Below are 8574 nucleotides of genomic sequence, written 5' to 3'. Positions count from 1 at the left end.
ACTCAAATCCCCTCGTTATGAAGGCCAACATTCTTCCTGCATCTAACCTGTCCAATCACAACAGAATTTTATCTGTTCTATGAGATCCCCTCTGATAGATCCACCACTAAGATGCAACTTCTGCCATTTTCTTTCCACAGCCCCCACTGGAGCTTCATTAGCCTCGTGGCTGAGCCGCCTGGTACGCTGTCTGGAATCGTTGTCCTCCATCATCAAAATACAAATGTAAAATGGCTGATTCAGCCTGGTTGTATTGCGCATGAGCGCGGCCGCGCCCTGCATTATTGTTTGTTACTGGACAGCAGACCAGAAGCGTGGGAAGAAAAAAAAAGATTGTGCATGCGCAGAACAGCCGATTTATTTAGCACCGGAACTTTCGGCACCGGTACACAAAGTGTGTGATACAACGCCGGAGTTAACACTAACGCTCCTCATGAACTTTCATTTGGTGAAAGTTGCTCGCTAACGTTAACTTGCCACTACATTTTTGGCTGCGCTGCGAATTGCGCCCGGAAAAGGACAAAATTGCAAAAAGCTGAAAATCCATTAGTATGTTTCTTGTGTGGGGCCTTATCAAGTGCCTTCTTAAAATTGAAATCTACAATATGCAATTCATCTCCCTATTTCACAGTCATGACAATTTTAAAAATAATCCAATATGTTAGATAGGCATACTTCCTAAATCTATCTTAACTCTCATTTATCATGTTCAATTTAGGCAAATGTGCCTGAATTGCATCACTTATTATTAGCCTCCAATATCTTCCCTGCAACAAATATAAAGTTAGCACGTATGCCATGTATAGGGTCATGCTTCCTGCCTTTCATTAACAGCGCTGTTACATTCACTATTTTCCAGTTCCCTGGCTTTCTTCCTCCATGTTCTTTAACTTCCTTTAACGTATATTGTCAGTTCCAAGACCTTAATTCTCTCAATTTCTATAATTGTTAATAACAGTATCATCTGTCACTTTAACAGGCATCCCCTAAATTTTTATTCGAGGAGTTGAAATATAATTACTGATATCTTTTGTGAAGACTGGAAAAAAACCACATATAATAGCTACCAAGCTCAGATTCTTTCGCAGTTTGCTGCTTCTCTTTATCATTAAGAGGCCTGATTACCTCTTTAAACTTTGGGATACAAGACATTATCAATTTGCAGATCTTATGTACATTTCTAATGGTGGATGTGATAATCATAGGCAGTCCCTTGAAATCGAGGAAGACTTGCTTCCATTCCAAATGTGAGTTCTCAGGTGACTGAACAATTCGGGAATTACAGTTTCTGTCCCAGGTGGGACAGACAGTCGTTGGAGGAAAGGGTGGGTGGGAAGTCTGGTTTGCCGCACGCTCCTTCCACTGTCTGCGCCTTTTTTCTGCATGCTCTCACCGACGAGACTCGAGGTGCTCAACGCCCTCCCGGATGGTTTTCTTCACTTAGGGCGGTCTTTGGCCAGGGACTCCCAGGTGTTGGTGGGGATGTTACACTTTATCAAGGAGGCTTTGAGGGTGTCCTTGAAACGTTTCCTCTGCCCTCCTGGGGCTCGCTTGCCGTGTAGGAGTTCCGAGTAGAGTGCTTGCTTTGGGAGTCTTGTGTCTGGCACGCAGACAATGTGGCCCGCCCAATGAAGCTGGTCGAGTGTGGTCAATGCTTCGATGCTGGGGATGTTAGCCTGATCGAGAACACTGATGTTAGTGTGTCTGCCCTCCCAGGGGATTTGCAGGATCTTGCAGCGGCATCGCTGATGGTATTTCTCCAGGATATACGGTGTCTACTGTATATGGTCTATGTCTCTGAGCCATACAGGAGGGCGGGTATCACTACAGCCCTGTCGACCATAAGCTTGGTGCCAGATTTGAGGGCCTGATCTTCGATCACTATCTTCCTCAGGTGGCCAAAGGCTGCGCAGGCGCACTGGAGGCGGTATTGAACCTCATCGTCGATGTCTGTCCTAGCTGATAATCATCATAGAAACATAGAAATATAGAAAATAGGTTCAGGAGTGGCCATTCGGCCCTTCGAGCCTGCACCACCATTCAATAAGATCATGGCTGATCATTCCCTCAGTACCCCTTTTCTGCTTTCTCTCCATACATCTTGATCTCTTTAGCCGTAAGGGCCATATCTAACTCCCTCTTGAATATATCCAATGAACTGGCATCAACATCTCTCTGCGGCAGGGAATTCCACAGGTTAACAACTTTCTGAGTGAAGAAATTCCTCATCTCAGTCCTAAATGGCCTATCCTGTATCCTAAGACTGTGTCCCCTGGTTCTGGACTTCCCCAACATCAGAAACATTCTTCCTGCATCTAACCTGTCCAGTCCAGTCAGAATCTTATATGTTTCTATGAGCTCCCCTCTCATCCTTCTAGACTCCAGTGTATAAAGGCCCCGTTGATTCAGTCTCTCCTCATATGTCAGTCCTGCCATCCCTGAAATCAGTCTGATGAACCTTTGCTGCACTCCCTCAATGACAAGAATGTCCTTCCTCAAATTAGGAGACCAAAACTGAACACAATATTCCAGGTGAGGCCTCACCAAGGCCCTGTACAACTGCAGTAAGACCTCCCTGCCTGTATTCAAATCCCCTAGCTATGAAGGCCAACATGCCATTTGCCTTCTTCACCGCCTGCTGTACCTGCATGCCAACTTTCAATGACTGATGAACCATGACACCTCGGTCTCGTTGCACCTTTTCCTAATCTGCTGCCATTCAGATAATATTCTGCCTTCGTGTTTTTGCCACCAAAGTGGATAACCTCACATTTATCCACATTATACTGCATCTGCCATGTGTTTGCCCACTCACCTAACCTGTCCAAGTCACCCTGCAGCCTTTTAGCGTCCTCCTCACAGCTCACACTGCCACCCAGTTTAGTGTCATCTGCAAACTTGGAGATATTACACTCAATTCCTTCATCCAAATCATTAATGTATATTGTAAAGAGCTGGGGTCCCAGCACTGAGCTCTGCGGCACTCCACTAGTCGCTGCCTCCCATTCTGAAAAGGACCCGTTCATCCTGACTCTCTGCTTCCTGTCTGCCAACCAATCCTCTATCCACGCCAGTACATTATCGTTAATACCATGTGCTTTGATTTTGCACACCAATTTCTTCTGTGGGACATTGTCAAAGGCTTTTTGAAAGTCCAAATACACCACATCCACTGGTTCTCCCTGCTAGTTACATCCTCAAAAAATTCCAGAAGATTTGTCAAGCATGATTTCCCTTTCATAAACCATGCTGACTTGGACCGATCCTGTCACTGCTTTCCAAATGCGCTGCTATTTCATCCTTAATAATTGATTCCAACATTTTCCCCACTACTGATGTCAGGCTAATCGGTCTATAATTACCCATTTTCTCTCTCCCTCCCTTTTTAAAAAGTGGTGTTACATTAGCTACCCTCCAGTCCATAGGAACTGATCCCGAGTTGATAGACTGTTGGAAAATGATCACCAATGCATCGACTATTTCTAGGGCCACTTCCTTAAGTACTCTGGGATGCAGACCATCGGGCGCCGGGGATTTATCGGTCTTCAATCCCATCAATTTCCCCAACACAATTTCCCGCCTAATAAGGATATCCTTCAGTTCCTCCTTCTCACTAGACCATCGGTCCCCTAGTATTTCCGGAAGGTTATTTGTGTCTTCCTTTGTGAAGACAGAACCAAAGTATTTGTTCAATTGGTCTGCCATTTCTTTGTTTCCCATTATAAATTCACCTGAGTCCGACTGCAAGGGACCTCCGTTTGTCTTCACTAATCTTTTTCTCTTCACATATCTAAAGAAGCTTTTGCAGTCAGTTTTTATGTTCCCAGCAAGCTTCTTCTCGTACTCTATTTTCCCCCTCCTAATTAAACCCTTTGTCCTCCTCTGCTGTATTCTAAATTTCTCCCAGTCCTCAGGTTTGCTGCTTTTTCTGGCTAATTTACGTGCCTCTTCTTTGGATCTAACACTATCCTTAATTTCCCTGGTTAGCCACAGTTGAGCCACCTTCCCTGTTTTATTTTTACTCCAGACAGGGATGTACAATTGTTGAAGTTCATCCATGTGATCTATAAATGTTTGCCATTGCCTATCCACCATCAACCCTTTAAGTATCCTTTGCTAGTCTATTCTAGCCAATTCATGCCTCATACCGTCGAAGTTAGCTTTCCTTAAGTTCAGGACCCTAGTCTCTGAATTAACTGTGTTACTATCCATCTTAATAAAGAATTCTACCATATTATGGTCACTTTTCCGCAAGGGGCCTCGCACAACAAAATTGCTAATTAGTCCCTTCTCATTACACATCACCCAGTCTAGGATGGCCAGTTCTCTAGTTGGTTCCTCGACATATTGGTCAAGAAAACCATCCCTAATACATTCCAGGAAATCCTCCTCCGCCGCATTGCTACCAGTCTGGTTAGCCCAATCTATATGTAAATTAAAGTCGCCTATGATAACTGCTGTACCTTTATTGCACACATCCCTTATTTCTTGTTTGATGCTGTCCCCAATCTCACTACTACTGTTTGGTGGCCTGTACACAACTCCCATCAGCGTTTTCTGCCCTTTGGTATTCCGTAGCTGCAGCCATACCGATTCCACATCATCCAAGCCAATGTCCCTCCTTACTATTGCATTAATTTCCTCTTTAACCAGCAACGCCACCCCACCTCCTTTTCGTTTTTGTCTATCCTTCTTAAACGTTGAATACCCCTGGATGTTGAGTTCCCAGCCTTGGTTACCCTGGAGCCATGTCTTCCTGATGTCAATTACATCATATCCATTAACTGCTTTCTGCGCAGTTAATTCGTCCACCTTATTCTGAATACTCCTCGCATTGATGCACAGAGCCTTCAGGCTCGTCTTTTTAACACACTTTTCCCCTTTAGACTTTTGCTGTAATGTTGCCCTTTTTGTTTTTTGCCTTGGGTTTCTCTGCCCCCCACTTTTACTATTCTCCTTTCTATCTTTTGCCTCTGTCTCCCTTTTATTTCCCTCTGTTCCTTGCATAGGTTCCCATCCCCCTGCCATAGTAGTTTAACTCCTCCCCAACAGCACTAGCAAACACTCCCCCTAGGACATTGGTTCCCGTCCTGCCCAGGTACAGACCGTCCGGTTTGTACTGGTCCCACCTCCCCCAGAACCGGTTCCAATGCCCCAGGAATTTGAATCCCTCCCTTCTAAAGAAAAGTAAAAGAAAAACTACTTACCAATCACCAGCCAATCACTTACCCCCTTGGCTGTGACGTCACCTTTCGATTCCTTTCTACTTCTTTTTTGCCTCGCTGCTGCAGCTGCACAAGCTGGCCTTTAGTAGGCCACCTCGATCTCCCTGCTCCGCCTCCTTGACGAATGCTGCTCGAACTCCTGGGTCTTTAGTAGGCTGCCTCGATCTCCCTGCTCCGCCTCCTTGATGAACGCTGCTCGAACTCCCGAGCCTCCCGACTCCTGGGCCTTTAGTAAGCCGCCTCGATCTCCCCGCTCCGCCTCCACGACGAACGCTGCTTGAACTCCCGAGCCTCCCAACTCCTGGGCCTTTAGTAGGCTATCTCGATCTCCCTGCTCTGCCTCCTCGACGAAAGCTACTCGCAGGATCTGCAGGCAGATACACTGCCCGCACACATAGTCGTCAGGGACACCGGAAGCGTTCCTGACTTCCCACATAGTACAGGAGGAGCATATCACGTGTCTGCGCTCTCCTGCCATCATAGGCAGTCCCTCGGAATCGAGGAGGATTTGCTTCCACTCCCAAAGTGAGTTCTTTGATGGCTGAACAGTCCGATACGAGAGCCACAAACCCTGTTACAAGTGGGACAGACATTCGTCGAGGGAAGTGGTGGGTGGGGTTGGTTTGCCGCGTGCTCCTTCCGCTGCCTGCGCTTGACCTCTTCATGCTTTTTGCGTTGAGACTCGAAGAGCTCAACGCCCTCCCGGATGCACTTTCTCCACCTCAGGGGCGGTTTTCAGCCAGGGTCTCCCAGGTGTCAGTGGTGATGTCGCACTTTATCAGAGAGGCTTTGAGGGTGTTCTTATAATGTTTCTGCTGCCCACCTTTGGCTTGTTTACCATAAAGGAGCTCCGCATAAAGCATTTGCTTAGGGAGTCTCGTATCTGGCATGTGAACTATGTGGTCTGCCCAGCGAAGCTGATCGAGTGTGGTCAGTGCTTCAATACTGGGGATGTTAGCTTGGACAAGGACACTGATGTTGGTGCGCCTGTCCTCCCAGGGGATTTGCAGGATCTTGCGGAGACATCGTTGGTGATATATCTCCAGCGACTTGAGGTGCCTTGATATACATTGTCCATGCCTCACATCCATACAGGAGGGCAGGTATTACTACAGCCCTGTAGACCATGAGTTTGGTGGTAGATTTGAGGGCCTGGTCTTCAAACACTCTTTTCCTCAGACGGCCGAAGGCTGCATTGGCGCACTGGAGGTGATGTTGAATCTCTGCATCAATGTCTGCCTTTGTTGATAAGAGGCTCCTGATATATGGGAAATGGTCCACCTTGTCGAGGGCCGCGCCGTGAATCTTGATGATTGGAGGGCAGTGCTGTGCGGTGGGAACAGGCTGGTGGAGGATCTTTGTCTTACGGATGTTAAGCATAAGGCCCATGCTTTCATTTGCCTCAGTGAATACATTGACTATATCCTGAAGTTCAGCCTCTGAATGTGCACAGACGCAGGCTTCGTCCCCATACTGCAGTTCAACGACAGAGGTTGGGGTGATCTTGGACCTGGCCTGGAGGCGGCATAGGTTAAACAGCTTCCCACTGGTTCTGTAGTTTAGTTCCACTCCAGCGGGGAGCTTGTTGATTGTGAGGTGGAGCATGGCGGCGAGGAAGATTGAGAAGAGGGTTGGAGCGATGACGCAGCCCTGTTTGACCCTGGTCCGGATGTGAATTGGGTCTGTAATGGATCCGTTGGTAAGGATCACAGCCTGCATGTCGTCATGAAGCAGGCGAAGGATGTTGACAAACTTTTGGCGGCATCTGCAACGGAGGAGGATGCTCCATAGACTCTCATGGTTGACCGTGTCAAAGACCTTTGTAAGATCGAAAAAAGCCATATATAAGGGCTGGCACTACTACCTGCATTTTTCCTGCAGCTGTTGCGCTGCAAAGAACATGTCCGTTGTGCCCCGTAGGGGATGAAATCCGTAAAGTGATTCGGGGAAGAGCTCCTCGGCCACAGGGAGAAGACGATTGAGGAGAACTCTAGCGACAACTTTCCCAGTGGCTGATAGCAGGGAGATTCCTCTGTAGTTGCCACAGTTGGACTTGTCCCCTTTTTAAAAAATGGTCACAATCACTGCATCTCTGAGATCTCCCGGCATGCTCTCCTCCCTCCAGATGAGAGAGATGAGGTCATGTATCCGCGCCAACAGCGCCTCGCCGCCATATCTTAGCGCCTCAGCAGGGATTCCATCCACACCCGTAGCCTTGTTACTCTTGAGCTGTATTATGGCTTTGCCTACCTCGTGCAACGTTGGAGTTTCAGTGAGTTGGTGACGGGTCACATGCTGCGGGATGGAGTCGAGAACACTCGAATCAAAGGCAGAGTCTCGATTGAGGAGATCTTCAAAGTGCTCCTTCCATCGGGCCCTGACAGCTCAGTGTCCTTGATGAGTGTTCCCCGTTCTTGGCCAGAAATGGGGTGGGGCCTTGGGAGTTTGGACCGTAGGTGACCTTGACTGCAGTGAAGATGTCTGCCCTTGCAGATAATAGACTCCCGAGGTATGGACAATGTGGACCACTTTCCATACATCGGGATGTGATAAAGGGGATTCGAGAAAGACGTTAGTCTATAGATTGCTTCTTTATAGTCTGCTTGTAAAAGATATTTCAGTCCTCAAGAGTTGTTTATATGTAACACAATTACATTACATATATTACATACTTGAAAAAAGATTTATTTTAGTCCCCATTGGTAACCCCAGATATTTCCTTTTCTACTTTACTCTATACTTTGTTAATTAAATTGTTTACCATTTTTATAAATTCCAAATATCATCTCCTCCTGATTCCTTAATGTTTTCTTCTTGTTCTGAAATTTGCACTTGGATTCAGGTCTAGAAGTTATCCTTTTGATTCATAAGGATTTGCCTACAGTCCTCCCCACTGCTCTAATTTTCCATATTTCATTAGCTATTGCCTGATAAAGTAATTGCACAGTATCTCAATTATTATATGTCAAGCGATTCACAATTATTAATTAGATGAATATATTCCATCCTGTATAACTTTATTAATATAGAGAACACGTTACAAATCCAATAACTTACACAATGCTTTATGCATTTTAACTTTTAAGTAAAAATTAGTAAATCTCCTGTAATGCAGGTCATAGGTCTGGGACATGGGGCCCAAGTTTCCACATGATTTGCGCCTGATTTTTAGGAGCAACTGGTGAAGAACGGACTATCTTAGAAATCGCAATTCTCCACATTTTTTTTTCTGCAGTTCTAGTCAGGTAGAACAGTTCTACTTTGGAACAGAATTTTTTCTTCAAAAGGGGGCGTGTCCGGCCACTGACGCCTGATTTGAAAGTTTCCACAGTGAAAACGTACTCCAAAC

Source organism: Pristiophorus japonicus, chromosome 6 (assembly GCF_044704955.1).
Source record: "Pristiophorus japonicus isolate sPriJap1 chromosome 6, sPriJap1.hap1, whole genome shotgun sequence".
Taxonomy (NCBI): domain Eukaryota; kingdom Metazoa; phylum Chordata; class Chondrichthyes; family Pristiophoridae; genus Pristiophorus; species Pristiophorus japonicus.
Note: the sequence above shows the minus strand (reverse complement) of the source record.